This window comes from Panthera onca, chromosome B4 (genome assembly GCF_046562875.1).
Source record: "Panthera onca isolate mPanOnc1 chromosome B4, mPanOnc1 haplotype 2, whole genome shotgun sequence".
Taxonomy (NCBI): domain Eukaryota; kingdom Metazoa; phylum Chordata; class Mammalia; order Carnivora; family Felidae; genus Panthera; species Panthera onca.
In genome coordinates, this window is record NC_138345.1 from 26,883,791 (window position 1) to 26,900,563 (window position 16,773).

The following is a 16,773-nucleotide window of genomic DNA, read 5'->3' on the forward strand; positions in this document are numbered from 1 at the left end:
TGCACAGAGCTGGTTGCCATGAGTCTCGCTGGAATGGGAAGGGCACGAGGGGGAGGGTGTTAGGAAACAAGCCTGGAGAAGTGCCAAGGCAAGGTCATTGTGCACTACGTGCAGGGTTAAGGAATTTTAATTTTATGTGGAAAGGATGGAGAGCCGTCATGCTTAAGTACAGAGAGGCTCGCTGAGAAGGACCGTGGCCGGCAAGGCCTGCCAGGAGTCCCCAGGCGGGAGGAGGGAAGCAGAGGGGAGTCTGATACAGGTTCAAAGGCGGCAGTGCAGGGGTGGGTGACACAAGTCAGACACAGAAGATACAGCATTTGTGGGAGGAGTTGTGGCCAAGGAGAAAAGAAGAAAAGTTCCCTTCTGATCCATCCGTGACTCACACACGATGATCCGGGTGGGGGTGAACAGAGCTTGGAAGGGAGTCTGGGCTGGAGGGACCCAGTTAGGTCTCCGAGATGGGGTGGTGGCAGGTGGGTGCAGAGAAGGTAAACCAAGGGCTCTTCTCCCCAGAGCTGGCGGCCCTCTGTGACCTGGCCCCCACCCACCCTAACTCCCCCGAGCAGGACCGCCTCAGGAGCCGCTGCCACTTCTCACCAGCCCAGGGTGGCCAACAGTACCAGGCCCTGACGCGCCCCAACTCACCCAGCACATGTTTGCCACCAGGAGCGTGATGGCCGCCTATGACCCCGGCCCCCTGGCTGCCGCCTGACCGTGGCCTTTGTGGCAGGGGCCACATGGCCGTGAGGGAGGTAGATGAGCAGATGCTTAACGTCCAAAACGGGAACAGCAGCTATTTTGCTGAGTGAGTCCCCAGTAAAGTGAAAACAACTGTCTGTGACATCCTGCCCCTGGGGGCTAAAAATGTCCCCCACCTTCATGAGCAATAGCGCGGGCATCCAGGAGCCGTTCCCGTGCATCTGGAGCACTGGCACGTGGGCAGGGGCGTGGACCACATGGACTTCCCGAGGCCAAGAGCCGCACGGGCCTCTGGTGGCCGAGTCCCAGTAGGACAGGACTCCCCGCGGAGGAGGGAGAGCGTGCGGAGGGGGCCGGGGAGGAGGTGGCCTGGAGCCTCCTGGTACCCGGTAAAGCACGGAAGCCAGGCAAAGGCTCCGTCACTCACAACCTGTTCCTGACGGCCACGTGACACGTGTGGACACTCGCTCCCCTTCCCTCTGGGCCTCACACGCTGGACAGATCCACCATGCAAGCATCTGCTTAGCGAAAACAAAACAAAACAACACGTCAAACACACCAAGCTCTGTCCCACCCGAGGCCCCGCTGATCGCTATTCCGTCCGCCTGGAAAATTCTCCGGCTTGCCACCTACTTCGTTCTTCTGGTCTTTGCAGAGAGGACTTCCCCGCCCTTCCTGACAAGATAGGGGTAGCTGTTATTCTCGGTGCCAGCCCCCTGCCTGTTTCCTTCCTCGTACTCAGGACGATATGCGGTTTAGTCACTGACTGACTTCTCGGTTTTCTCTCCCTCATTTCGCTTCATGCGGGCAGGGATCCGCTCTGTCTTGCTCACCAGTGTATCCCTGCGCCTAGCACAGCGCCTGGCACACTGCAGGCCTCAACTGCCATCTGCCAAAGAAACGAACGAATAATGAACCCAAAGTCTCCACGAAAGAGGACTGCCGTCGCGAGGCCCCCGCTGGAAACAATGACAAACTGACATGAAGGGAAATTTAACGAAGTCACCGCTTTTCAAGACGTGGAAAGAGGGTAGAGAAACCAAACGGTGTAGTGCAGTCTGTCGGGGGAGGAGAAGTGGGTGCTCCATTACCGTCTGAAGGCCCAAGGGACGCGGAGGAAGTGGTCACCAGAGCCTGGAGAGAGAGCAAGCTAGGAGAAAAGGGCCATATGGCAGCACCTGGGATCTTAGTACGAGCAGAACCAAGGAACTAAGAGCCTGAGCTTATTCTTTTCCTCGTCTCCCACTGGCCCTCTTCATCCAAATGCAACTAGGAGCCAGGAAGGAGGGTGACAAGGGAGGCCACACACGCTAATGTGGTTGTACAGGTCGGTCCTCTCAGTAGAGGGCACTCACTGGAGCGGCACCTGGAGAATGCATGGTATAAGGACCATAGGACCCAAACACACACACACACACACACACACACACCCTGGGATTCCCTACTAGAGACTCTTATTAACCAAAAGAGCATGGCCGTATGTTCACACCCCTATTGCACAGGCTTCTAGAAGCAAAGGCAAAGAGGCACCCTCAACCCCAGAGAAAGTGGGTGTGTTCTAAGCAGCCAAGGACTAGATAGATTGCATTTTCTTAGATGTACATCACAAAAAGTTCTGCGTCGCCTAGAAAACGGGTACCGTAGTCAAGTAAGTTCAGAAAGTCCTGGGTGACATTCATTTTTCACTTCAAGGTCTGTGAAGCCCTTTACTATCCTAGTGTACATGGTTACTTTCCAAAATAGAGGGCTTCTCAGCAGCCTTGCATGGGCCAGTGTTTTGTTTTGTTTTGTTTTGTTTTAATGTCTATTTTTGAGAGAGAGGAAGCTGGAGAGGGGGCAGAGAGAGGGAGACGGAGGATCCAAAATGGGGTCCTCACTGAGAGTGGAGAGGCCAACGCGGGGCTTGAACCCATGAACCGCGAGATCACGACCTGAGCCGAAGTGAGACGCCCAACCGACTGAGCCACCCAGGCGCCCCTGGAGCAGTGTGTTCTTTAAAATACACCTGAGCACCGCCTTGAGAATCGGGCCACTGCAGTTCTAGCTCTTGAACTCAACCCCGCGTGGACACGGCCAGCTGCTTAACTCCCTCGGATCTCCTTCGCACCGCCTGCCCAAGTTAAGGAGTGGCTCCTAGATGGTCATCTTTTCAGGATTCAATGTCTATCCCCGAGCCGAGTTGACCGGCACCCCTGGATTTCTCAGAGTACAAAGCATGAATCCTTCAGAGAACCTCAGAGCAACAGCCCCCTTGCGTGTCTGTCTTCTCCCCTTGACCTTGGTGAGTCCTGAACTTGTTTGTCATCAGGTCTGCACAGCTCTGGTCCTTGGCAGCGATGCATGCTGATCCGACTGTTTGCAGCAAATTACTCAGCCTCGGATTCTGCCCGGTCTGGTTCTACCTCCATGACTCACTCGGCTCCATCTGTGACACTTCAGTGTCCTCCAAGGTCATCCTCGAGGTGCCCACCAGGATCACATGTCCTTGTGGTTCTGAGCTCATCAGACCTCCTCAGCAGCTCCACCTGTCCTGTCCTCAACAGTGTTCTGCTGGCTGCTGGCTTTTTCCCGTATCATTTCGTTTTTTTCTTTACAGCTTCCTCTTCTTTTCCCTGCCAACAGTGGGCAGCAGCTTCATTTCTTCCCCCCTCTCTTCCCAAAGCTGTCACTTTCCTCCTCCTCTGCCTCTCGCTGCTCCCTTTCTGCAGAAGTTACCAACAACGGCCACGTTGGGACCTTAAACCCAACCCTCCCTTCAGCTGTGACACGGTGGTAAGTGAGCTATTCACTAAGGCCACCACAGAAGCTACCATTCAAACCAGGATACTTTTGAGTCAGAAAGAGGGTGCCGTCAGTCATCATGCCAAAACACTAGGTGTAAACCAGGACTGTCCCAAATGGGGTCTTATGGTCACCCTGGTGTTTGCAGACATACGACCTACCAGCTCATGCAGACTTCATGTAATTTTCTTTTATGAGATGCATTTATGTCCTAATCCTGCAGATTTGATCGCTGTTCTTGACGGTATGGTTTCTTGAGTTACATGGATTGCATGTCTCAGACTGTCCCCGTCTAAATGACAAATTCCTCAGCTAAGCGACAGCAGCACGTGCCTCCTCGCCTTCTCTCCCTTCCCCCTCCCCAGGTTTCTTCGCTGCTTCCCTTACCCACCCTCCCCCCAACTTTCCAGGCACCTGCAGCAACATCCACCAGGACACCAGGACACTCCCAAAGTCACATGCAAGAATTTGTGGGTCATGAATCCCCGGACTGTCCCTCTTCCTCGGCAGCTAGATCCTTTCTGGCAAGTGCCACCCGCCTCCACCGGCCTCTGCGTACTGTTTCAGGGGTAGGGGATAGACGCCCAAGTCAAGCCAGTTTAGCTCCAAAGGGGGATTCGTTGATTCAAGGACCAAAGTAAATTTTTGACAGTAGGAAGGTCAGGGATGCAGTGGAGCCTGAGGGAAGACCAGAACCAGAGATCTCGAGTGGCACCCAGACTCTGTCTGTGTCTCTTGTCCTATTTGGGGACACCAGCTTCAGTGTCCATGATGGCAAGCATTACCATTTGGCAGGAAATGTGGTTTCTGAGCTTTCAAGTGTTATTCCTTAGGGGTGTGTGTGTGTGTGTGTGTGTGTGTGTGTATGCACACACACGTGTGCAGACAGCCACAGGTATATTTCCATCAATTCCGCATGAAGTCGGGGCATGACAAGTTGGAGCCCTTGAGGTCACACAGGGCTAGGAGGACACAGGAGGTGTAGGCATATCCCCTCTTAGGAGTATTGGTGAGATCTCTGCTTGGATACAGGGGAGAGATCTCTCCAAGACATTTCCTGCCTTGGTTACTTAAGGCTTCTGCGAGAAATAGGTTTTCTACACTGGTACCCTGGTGATTTCAGCTCCTTCTCAGATTCTTAGAACTTATTTTGTTTAGCTGACGTGCTTGCTGAGTGTCCGGCACACCTTAATGCTTTTGACCCCGAGGGAACTAACTTCATGGCGGTGGGTCTCCAGCCCAAAGATCCAGGCAGAGCTTGGCTCTGACTTTACATAACTAAACACACCAGCCAGAGCTGGAGGAGAAGCACAGGGGCGGTTTCCAGGAAGGCAGATTTGCCAGACTGAGAGGGCCCGAGGCTCCCTGGACGCTGAGTGTTCTGGACCCCTGGGGAGCCAGCCACCTCAGCTGGGGGAGCCCTTCCAGCAGCCCCACGTCTCATGCCCCACCGCCTAGGGGGTGCTTTCTCCAGCCCAGCACGAAGCTTGCTGTCAGTAGAACTCCCACCAGCTTCCTTTGGTGGTGGTGTTTTATTTCATTTGTTATCGTCAGCTGCTGCGAGGTTGTTATTTTAGGAAGGTCCTTACAAGCTGTCATTACATGATTGCCCCAGCCTAGCACCAAACAAGCCAGAAGTTGTCCCTGACACTCACCTCCACCCAGTTTCTTCCAGCACAACAAACAACTTCTCACTTCCACGCCCTTGCCGGCTTCTCCAGTTCCTGCCTCCTTGGGCGGGACTGTGCCCCTCACATGCTGGGCTAGTCAACTGAGTGTCACCTCATGGTGATTTATTCATCTTTGATGAAGTCCCAAGTTTTCTTCACCTTTGACACCTTTTCTTCTGGCACCTTGCTCTTTTTTTTTTTTTTTTTTTTTTTTTTTTTTTTTTGATAAAACTGGATGGTCCCTTTTGTCAACTTGCGTGTACCTTTCTTTGAATTTCCCTAGGGCTCTTTTTTGAGGGCCTCATTGCCTGTGTTGTGATCCACACACCCACACACTCCCCACCACACATCACCACCACCACCAAGACGACAACCTCAATTTCTTCAGATTCCCCTTCATCCCGCCTCCCTCCTTCTCTCTGTGGATCTAAACCAAGCAAGGCCATCCTTGTCCCCGTGGGGATGATCGGCTCCAGGCTGCTCCTGTGACTTCTCCACATTACCCCTAGCATCCCTTCACATTTCGTCAGCATCCACTGGTATATCCCCATTTCTGCCGAAAACCTCTCTTGCAGGCTTTGCCCTCTCACCAAGTGGTCTCCTGCCTGCCCTGTAGGCAGGTGCTATCAGGCTCTGGCTTTCATTTCCCATCTCACTCCGTGCCTACCTCTCCTGTGGCTTGCACACAGGTTGTTTATATAAATGTCACTTCCCTCCACCCAAAGGTTACCCCAGCTTTTTTTCTTCTTAATTCAAGTCACAGTTACTGGCGCTATGCTTGAAACACTAACTCTCAACTGCATGGTTGAATTCAAAGAGTTTCCTCTTTTATGTTACATTTTAAAAATAACAAAGTGATTCTTTGTCTTTGTAAAAATAATACATGGTTGCAATAGAAATTTAGTAATTAAAATATTAGCGCTTTGTTGTAAGGTATGTCTTTCCTGTTGTTTAAAAGGTATAGTTTAAAAAAAATACTTTATATCACGCATACAGTGTGGGTCCTTCTATTTTTACTCAGGATGAAAACTGACTCATCAAATATTCATTAAGCATTTTTTATCTGTGAGGGATTGTGTCAGGCTCTAGGGATACAAGTTTCCTGACCTTCACCAGCCTACTGTCTCCTGTCAGAAGTAAGGGGACAGTTATGACACTGTGCAGAAAGCAAGCGCCATGGCCCCGGTCTAGTCTCAGAGAAGGTGGTCGGGGAAGGCTTTCTGAGTGAAGTGAGGCCCAAGCCAGGATCTGAAGAATTAGCAGGAGTTGCCTGGGCAATAGGAAAGACCCTTCTAGGCAAAGAGAATAGCATGCATGCAAGACAGAAGGGAAGCGGGACAGAAGGTTTGAAGGTTGATTCTAGAGATAACAGACCATATAAACTAGGTTACTGAGTTTGAATTTTATCCTAAGATCAATGAAAACTTCCTTTTGAGCATAATCAGCCTTTCTGATCAGACATCGCTAGCTACAGTAATGGAGCATAGATCAACTCTTTTGTATAATTACTAACTCTTCCTAATACATATTTCTACTGATAATACAAGACTCATAAGTAAACATCCCATATTTACTTAATCGTTTCCCTGCTGTTATTAACATTTTACAATTACGTTGCAGTGAACATATTTCTCTTTGCCTCTCTCCTACGTAAACTAAAACTCTTTTTGGATGCCTAGCCGAATAACCTCTTCTATGTAATCAGCCCTATCTATCTTTTCTTTTTTCCAATTTCAGTTCATATTTTATGCGTCCAATTCGAGCCCTGCCCTGGTCTACAAATTTAGCAGGGCCTATTAGGAATAGCAGCTAGATAGGCCGTCCCACCTGGCTCATGACCATCGATGCCTACCTACCCACGTCCACTACCAAACTTCCAACGGAGCACTCCCTATCACAGGAGAGACGGTGCATTTCACATCAAAAAGAAAGCCCCATGGACCAGATTGCATGTGTTTCTGAAGTGAGCTGGGAGTCCTAGTGGGGAGAAAGCACAGTGATATAAGTTGCCAGCATACACACTGTCCAAAAATGTACTGAAAATTCACACTAACCATGTTCACACACTTCCTCTTTTTTTTTTTTTTTTTTTTTGGACCTTTTTTTAGTTATCCCAGCTTCGTTCTTAATTACCATCAGTGAGTGTAGAAGGGGAAGGAAGCAAATACCACCCTTCTTGAGTAGTTCAGCTGTTTTAGGTCAGATGTGATGGATCCACAATTGAAGCTTTGAACTAAAAGTTTTATGAAGCTTTACACTAGTGTCATAAATTACTAAACCTCATTTCTCCGGTTTGGGTGTCAAAGAGCCCAAAACACGTGTTGGCTATAACTCTTTAGGTAAGGTATCCCTCTTTGCCATGTTGTTTCCTACTCATTGCAAACTTTTTTTGCTATTTGCCTCTCTTTCTTGACCACTTAGCTTCCTCTCAAATTAAGGAAACAGGCTGTTTTTATAGTTCATAATTTTTTGCTAAGTAGGCTGTGTACAACCAAGATATTAAAAGCCACACCAATGTTTATAAATCTTCTGGAAACCTTACGCTGATAGACTATCTCATCCTTGGTAGATTATTAGTATATTTTTAAAACCCTTCAAAGTCCTATTAAGATTCCACATGCTCCTTTGTGCAGAGGGGGATTGCCAGATAGAAGAGTCCCTCATTCACTTATTCGTTCACTCATTTGTTCAAGAAATGTTTATTAAAGCACCTACTATGCGTGAGCTTTGTGATACACCCTCTCCTCTACCATAATCTAGCTAAAGCAAAACAAGATTCAAGTCCCAGCCTTAGTCTTAAAATCTGATCAAGAGATGGGGCTCCTGGGTGGCTCAGTCAGTTAAGTGTCCGATTTCAGCTCAGGTCATGGTCTCACAGTTCGTGAGCGGGTTCAAGCCCCACATCGGGCTCTGTGCTGACAGCTCGGCACCTGGAGCCTGCTTCTGGATTCTGTGTTTCCCTCTCTCTCTGCCCCTCCCCTGCTCGTGCTCTGTCTCTCTCTCTCTCTCTCTCTCTCTCTCTCTCCCTCAAAAACAAATAAACATTTAAAAAAATACTTTAAAGAGTTAAGAAGCTATTCTATGTTATTCCATGAATACCTTGGCAGAAAAGGACCTCTTAGTACAACTTGCAAAGAGGAGTCTATCACAATGGCAGACCTAACATCACCCCCAGAGCAGATCACTTTTTAACACTTACTTCCTCTCTAGGACAGAATCATCTTCAGTCATGATCATAAAATGAAGTAAATTGTAGTTGTGACCAGAAAAGAAGCCTAGACAATGAAAAGAGTTTCTTATTAAACTTCAACTATGCAACCATGCCAGTAAAAATCAATAAAAATAAATATTACATTTAAGAAAGAAAAATGTAAAACATAAATGTCTTTAATTATATGAATGTATCTTTGAAAGAAGAAAAAACTATATTCTTTTCTGTTTCAGTAAAGAATAATAAATTACAGTCTCTGTTTTCCAGCTGTAACTCATGCAAATCATCCAATGACAGATTGACCTTTGATCGATCTTCTTTGCATATTTATATGCAATATATTCTATGTTATGGTCAGATTTATACATCTTTCTTCACTCATAGTTCATTGAAGAACAAAACTTATTAATTTAACTCTGGAAAGTTTCTTCTGCATGAGATAACAGATATACACCAAGTTACAAACATATAGTTTAACAGAGATTCATACAAATGGCATTTCACGATAAATTTCAGAAATTAAAATACTGTCCATTTTTTTTTTTTTCCCTTGGGGGTTGGTCCCGGTGACTTTCAAAAGTCTTCGCATTAAAAAAATTTCCATTCTCGGGGCGCCTGGGTGGCGCAGTCGGTTAAGCGTCCGACTTCAGCCAGGTCACGATCTCACGGTCCGTGAGTTCGAGCCCCGCGTCGGGCTCTGGGCTGATGGCTCGGAGCCTGGAGCCTGTTTCCGATTCTGTGTCTCCCTCTCTCTCTGTCCCTCCCCCGTTCATGCTCTGTCTCTCTCTGTCCCAAAAATAAAATAAACGTTGAAAAAAAAAAAAAAATTTCCATTCTCTTGCAAATATCTTCTCCAGAAAATTCATCATAGATTTTTTCTACATGTGCTAAAAACTTTCAAAGTTTTCCTTCTTCTACAAAAATCAGAGCATGAACATTGACATGATCTGATCTACTCCTTTAGAACAAGTGTCTAGTTCTTGGGGCAAACAGTTGGGACATTCAGACACTGCCCTTTGGGTTTCTTCTGGCAATGGAAGGCCAGCATCTTTTGTCATTTCTCCACATCTTCTTCAAAATTTAATTCTATTTTCTTTTTTTTAAGTTTATGTATTTATTTTGAGAGAGAGAGAGAGAGAGAGAGGGCACCTGTGCATGTGGGCGCAAGATGTAGAGGGGCAGAGAGAGAGGGAGAGAGAATCCCAAGCAAGCTCTGCACTGTGAGCACAGAGCCTGATGCAGGGCTCAGACTCACGGAACTGTGAGATCATGATCTGAGCCGAAATCAAGAGTCTTGACGCTTAACCGACTGAGCCACCCAGGCGCCCCTAATTCTGTTTGTTAGGGCAACAAGACTTGGTCATATTTTGTTGCTGCAGGGTTAAAGGCCTTCTTCATACAATCTAAACTGATCCTCCCAGCGTCAAAGTTGGGATTAATTTTTCAAAATTAGTCTTTGTGATATGCACAGCTTCATACCGAGCACTTTATTTATCTGGGAAGGGCTTTGGGGTTTGTTACCTACTGTCTGCAGAGTTTTTAATCGATTACTAAGCATGAATGAAATTTCCCATAATTCCAGAAAGGATCACACGTGAAAAAAACATGTCCCAAAGTGTAAACTGCAAAGGTGCAGAGGATGATGTGCAGAAGGACCCAAATAAGAACCAGATCAGTCTCTGAGGTCTTTGCTGAACACCGATGCCACGTTGGGTGTGTCCACCACATCCATTGTTCCAAGATTTCTTTGATGGTAGCAATCTTCCCTGAAACACAACTGATGCTCAAAACTGGTTACTTTAGGGGCGCCTGGGTGGCTCAGTCGGTTGAGCGTCCGACTTCGGCTCAGGTCACGATCTCGCGGTCCGTGAGTTCGACACACTGTCAGCTGTGCTGACAGCTCAGAGCCTGGAGCCTGTTTCAGATTCTGTATCTCCCTCTCTCTCTGACCCTCCCCCGGTCATGCTCTGTCTCTCTCTGTCTCAAAAATGAATAAATGTTAAAAATAAATAAATAAATAAATAAATAAATTTTAAAAAAATTTAAAAAAAACTGGTTACTTTACTGTAAAGTAATTTTCCATCTCCAATAAGGACACATCTGATCACTTCAGATATTGAATAAGTGAAAAGTATCAGAATGCCAGGATATTCTGCTTTTTTTCTTAACCTTGGCCACTATTTTCAGCTTGATGTCATTTCCCAGAAGGTAAGTGAATTGATTTCGAATATTTCAGAAATGTGCGTGAAATAAAGCTCTCTTCTGAAAGAATAGTGTGCTTACTTTTTACAAAATGTTCTTTCAAAACCAGATTGCAGTTTGAGTCTGGAAATACCCACCGGAGCCAACAAATTTCTTTTGATTCAGGATGACCTATCTGCTTCTAAACCACAAGAAAAAAAGTTTGGTTGGGCTAAAAACACAATTTGGTTCAACTGATGATATAAAATTTTTCACAAGTTTTTCTTTCTTTTTTAAAAACATTTTTTTAATGTTTTATTTTATTTCTGACAGAGAGAGAGAGACAGAGTGTGAGAGAGGGAGGGGCAGAGAGAGAGGGAGAAATAGAACTCGAAGCAGGCTCCAAGCTGTCAGCACAGAGCCCGACGCGGGGCTCGAACCCACAAACCGTGAGATCATGACCTGAGCTGAAGTCGGATGTTCAACCGACTAAGCCACCCAGGCGCCCCAAGTTTTATTCTTTTTTTAAGTTTATTTATTTATTTTGAAAGAGAGTGAGAGAGTATGGGCACGCACACACACGTGCGTGCACACATGAGCTGAGGAGGGGGAGAGAGAGAGAGGAGAGAGAACCCCAAGTGTAGAGCTCAGCTCACGACTCCATCTTGCCGACTGTGAGATCATGACCTGAGCAGAAACCAATAGTTGGATGCTTAACCCACTGAGCCACCCAGGTGCCCCATCTATTTTTTTAGTTTTAAAACCAACAATTACTAATGTAACACTGTGTGTCCATTGTGCTTCCATAAAAAAAAATAAAACTAACAATTAGGAACTAGAAAATGATTTCAATTAAAAAAAAAAATTTTTTTAACGTTTATTTTATTTTTGAGACAGACAGAGACAGAGCATGAACGGGGGAGGGTCAGAGAGAGGAGACACAGAATCTGAAACAGGCTCCAGGCTCTGAGCGGTTAGCACAGAGCCCGACGCGGGGCTCGAACTCACAGACCTCGAGATCATGACCTGAGCTGAAGTCAGCCGCTTAACCGACTGAGCCACCCAGGCGCCCCTGATTTCAATTTTAAAGATGTCATTCAAATTTAAAATATTTCATGTATGAGCCAAAGTTTACACTTACCAAACAAAACTATTTCAGCTCACAGTGGGCCCTCTATTTTACTACTTTAAAAATTTTAAACAGAAATAAGAATTCCAAATGGTCACAAAGAACGACAGAATTAAAGTGTCTCAAGTCCTCTTTCTTTTTCTCTAAAACAGTTGGGCTGTCAATCATTGTTCATTTTGATTCTCCTGTTTAAGCACAGAGCTGTGTGAGGGGTGCCTCTTTGGCTCAGTCGGCTGAGTGACCGACTTCAGCTCAGGTCATGATCTCAAGGTTTGTGAGTTCAACCCCCGTGTTGGGCTCTGTGCTGAACACTTGCTTGGAAACAGAAAGACTGAGCATGAGCGGGGGAGGGGCAGAGAGAGAGAGGGAGACACAGAATCTGAACGAGGCTCCAAACTTTGAGCTGTCAGCACAGAGACCAATGGAGGGCTCGAACTCACAAACTGCGAGATCATGACCCGAGCCGAAGTCAGACGCTTAACGGGCTGAGCCACCCAGGAACCCCTAAAAATAACTAATTATTTTTAAAAAAATAAAAAAGGATAGGTGATTAAAATGTGCTAACATTAAGCTCATATGTGTTGCTAAGAGTCAATAGTAATCACAGCAGTTGTTTAGAATTTAGACCAACGAAGGAGCATTTTATCACTGACCAGAGCATAATCGTAATCAAACGCACATAGACTTTTAGTTGATTTCATGATTGTCAGTTGTCTATAGACGCACCCCATTGTCCCCTGTGCTCTGGAGCCCCCCAGCCCCCCGCCCCCCCCTCCACCGCTGGCCCAGCTTTGGTGCACCATTGCTCTGTTCTTTCATGGGTGATGACCTTGGTCACACAAGTCAAGAAGAAGAGGCGATTAAGTAGTGGGTTATCCCTGGGGCGCCTGGGTGGCTCAGTCAGTTGAGCGTCCGACTTCAGCTCAGGTCACGATCTCGCGGTCCATGAGTTCGAGCCTCGCATCAGGCTCTGGGCTGATGGCTCAGAGCCTGGAGCCTGCTTCAGATGCTATGACTCCCTTCTCTCTGCCCCTCCCCTGTTCATGCTCTGTCTCTCTCTGTCTCAAAAATAAATAAAACGTTAAAAAAAAAAATTAAAAAAAAAAAAAAAGTAGTGGGTTATCCCAAAGTCAACATGTCCCAGCCATCATCACTTCTGTCCCCATGCTTGCCCTAGAGGACCATCCACGTCACCTTCCTCTCTCGGTGAAGCACAATGCCTTTCCCATCACCCAGACTTAACCATTTATGTTTTACCTGTTCGTTCCTCCAGCGATATGCAGCACCTACCAATTTTCCCTTTGACGCACGTCTTATGATTATATCCCCCGCCATATTTGAATCCACATCACTCCATTCTGTATTTATGTAACAGTTTCCCAGCCAGACACCCTGGATCCAATTTCCCTTTCTTGTAAAATGGATTCATTGTTCTGCCTCGGCTGATCTTACTGAGTCCTGCTTTCATCTCAGAACCTTCAATAGCAACCTCTTTCCTGCCACACCAAGGGGAAACGGCCCTGCCCACTTTCGGTGCCCTTCAAAGGATGATCCCACCCATTTACCAGTATTTCTCACAATCCTTCGACTTCTGTTGGGTCAGGATGACCCCATTGGTGCTCCACAAACTTGCCTTGCCCATCCCTGCCCCTGGGCATTTGTTTCCTCTGCTTGCCTTGCCTGTGGCTAGCTTCCCTGCGCGCAGCCACATCACCCTGCAAAGGTCTCTCCCAGTGCTAGAACCTCAAGCAAGCTACATCATCTCTCATCTAATTACAAAAAAAAAAAAAAAAAAGGCAAGAGTGAGAAAGTCCTAGACAGTGCTCTCTGAAACCCTATGCTATAGATTTGCCAAATGTCCCTCCAGACCCAAAGTCCTCACTTCTCCACCCAGCTTTTAGCCCCAGGGCAGAGCAGGGGTGAGGGGTGACCTGCTTGGACTACCTCCATAGACTCTCATTCTCTGGCTTCTGATTGGAGTTGATATTTTCTGACTCCTTTGTGATATCGCCCTGGGGTTGGCCATGACTTTTGACCAAAGGTCACTGATCCCTTCAAGGTGACCTCTGCTACATGTCTATCTTTCTGAGCTTAGTCATTGCTCTCTCCCCTAATTCCTTCCAGCCTGGAGTTGATAACAGAGTGAAGGAATATCCCCCGTGGTTCCCCTACATTGCTGTCTCTGGAAGAGTGTCACTGTGAATAAATTTTTCTCAGATTACCTTATCTCTTGAATAGGATACTTTAGAATATCCCCTCTCTTTTGTCTTTGAACTCAGTATCAGATAACAATTTACACACCTCCTCAGATTCACTTGACCCCGCTTGTCTCCAGTGCTCTTGGTTTCTTCCTCGTGGAGACTCCCCCCTACCACCGCCCTGACCTTCTCCAAGTCTCCACCAAATTCCCACATGGCCTCTCTTGCTCCTGTTCCGGTGGGAGCCACAAGCAGCTCCGATGTCCACGCCGGACAGGACCCAAGAGGCTCTGGTCCCTCCCCTCCCTTATGGGTTTAGATGAAATGATCAATTGCAGCCCAGGGAAACCGGCTTCCCGGCAACTGCCCAAAGGTGTCTGGAGCCACAACCCAGACATGCAGGGAAGCTGACTCCCATGCAGCAACCTTGGCCAATGAGACGGGAGATAGGAGGGAGAGAGAATGAGTCTCTTTCCCATCATCCCTTCAGAGGGCTGTTCTGGGAGGTGGCATTCAGGAGGGCCCCTCTGAAGATACTCCAGGAGAGTGAGCAACCAGCTGTGTCTTTTCCTAAAGCTGTGGCCGGTTCAGTGATACTACAGTTTATCGCTTTCCGGCCTTTCCCGTTTTACTGCCCTCTTCCTTCTCTTTCCTCTTCCCTCACTCTCACGGCTCTAGGATTGTGTGTCCCATAAAACATCGGCACGTAGACTCTGCCTCATGCTCTGTTTCCTAGGGAGCCTGGTCCCCAAGAAAGACCCTAGCTGATGCAGACTCCTTCCTGCTCTCATTACAGCTCTTGTTACTTTAACTTTATATTCGCTGTGGGCTCGTGCAGTACTCCGTGCCACGCAGGTAAGTTCTCAAATACATGGAGTAAAGTTTTTTATGAGCTAAGACCACATTCTCTACAGTTCTCCTCGTGCTGGAGAAGCGGATGTGCCCCAGTAACAAATATTATAATAATTCAAGTGACTTTATTTCTAGAGGTAGCCATAATGTAGGAGTCACAGGATTTGGATTCTCACCGTAATGAGGTGTCGTAGATGAATTTCTTGCTTCTCATCCCTCCAGTGACATATGGGGAAGCAGTTGGGGTTAGTGAGAAGGGCATGACCTTTGGAACCCGAGGGACCGGGGTTCAGATCTCAGGTCTGCCATGTTCTAGCAGCATGTCCTCACATTGGTCACTCAACCTCTCAGTCTCAATTCCCTAATTTACTAACATGCCTAGACGTGATCACCCAGATGTCATTCACAGTGCCAGCACTCAGTAAATGTCAGCCTACATTTCTTGTGAGGCTGTTCCCTTACTTGACAATATGAAACCTCACACAACCGTGGTTCAGTGACTTTTGGGCCACTTTGGAGTGAACAGACTTTGTAAATCCTGAGCACAGCCTTCCCCTGCCCAGGCCAGGGCTCTGGTCGGCTTCCAGGAAACAAACACGATCCACTCTGGGCTCTGCGTTCTGAGTCTCCGCCACCCAGGCACCTGACAAAAGAAACACCCTCGCAACATACCTGCCAACTCGAAGCTTAAAGTGAGTTTGGAGGAGCTTTGCTTCCAGGACATTTGGCATCACTTTGCTGAATTCACTACTGATTCTGGGATTCTACTGATTCTAAACAGAAATAATAATGCTGCGGTATTGGGATTTATAGTAAGAAATATATATTTGGTCTTTGTCCCCATTTCCCATCCTAAAACCCTTGGAATTTATGAGAGTGATAAAGGTGTCTTGATAGTCACAACAAACCCTTTTCAACCACACCTGAGTTTATGTTAATGAGGTCACTTTTGAAAAGTACCTAAGGATGGAAAACAGATGCCGGGAGGTTCAACCGTGTGGTTAGAGGGTTGTCAGTTGCAGTCCCTCCCTCCCTAACCTCCAGGAGGGGAGAGGGGCCAAAGGTGAACCAATCCCCAATAGCCAAAGATTTAATCAACTGTACTTGTGTAATAAAACCTCTATAAAACCCAAAAAGGATAGGATACTGAGAGCTTCCAGCTTGGTGTACGAGAACACTTTTAAAGCTTATTTTTTTTAATTTTGTGAGGAGGAAGTGCAGAGAGAAAGAATCCCAAGCAGGCTTCGTGCTATCAGCGCAGAGCCCGACTCAGAGTTCGAACTTCCGAAACTTGAGACCATGACCTGAGACAAAATCAAGAGTCAGACGCTTCACAGACTGAGCCACTCAGGCACGAGTTGTGTCAGACGCTTTTAGGCACCACCATGCCAGGCCCTAAACTCCAGGATGACAAAAAAAAAAAGCTCCTTTGTTCAGAATTTCACCCTATGTATCTCTTCCTCGGGCTGTTGATTCATCACCTTTAATATCCTTTGTAATACACTGGTAATCTAACAAATAAAATGTTTCTCTGAGTTTTTTGAGCCGCTGTATTAATCGAACCCACGGAGTGGGTCATGGGGACCTCTGATTTATAGCCAGTAAGTCAGCAAGCTGGGTAACCACCTGGTCTTATAACTGGCATCTGAAGCATGTTTGTTTGTATGGGCGGAGGGGGGGGGGGACAGTTTAGTCGGACTGAACCCTTACCCTGTAGGATCTGACACTGTCTCCAGGAAGGATGTGTCAGAACTGAGTTGAGTTATAGGGTGCCCAGAGGGTATCTGAGAATTGTTGGTGTTGTGGGGAAACCACCTTCTACATCGGAATTGGTGACTAGGTTTGGTTAAATGCCAAAATTACGGTATGGTTTACAGGGAAGGAGTTTGATTCCCATAGAGTTAGTTCATTGGAATATGACTATAACCACAGCTACATCCCCAGATCTTGAGCTCACAGCTGGCACTTAGCAACACGCTTTGTTATCGACATTCGTTATTGAGCAGCTCATGGCTTTAATTTCTGTACCAAACACCGTCAATGCTTCTCCTT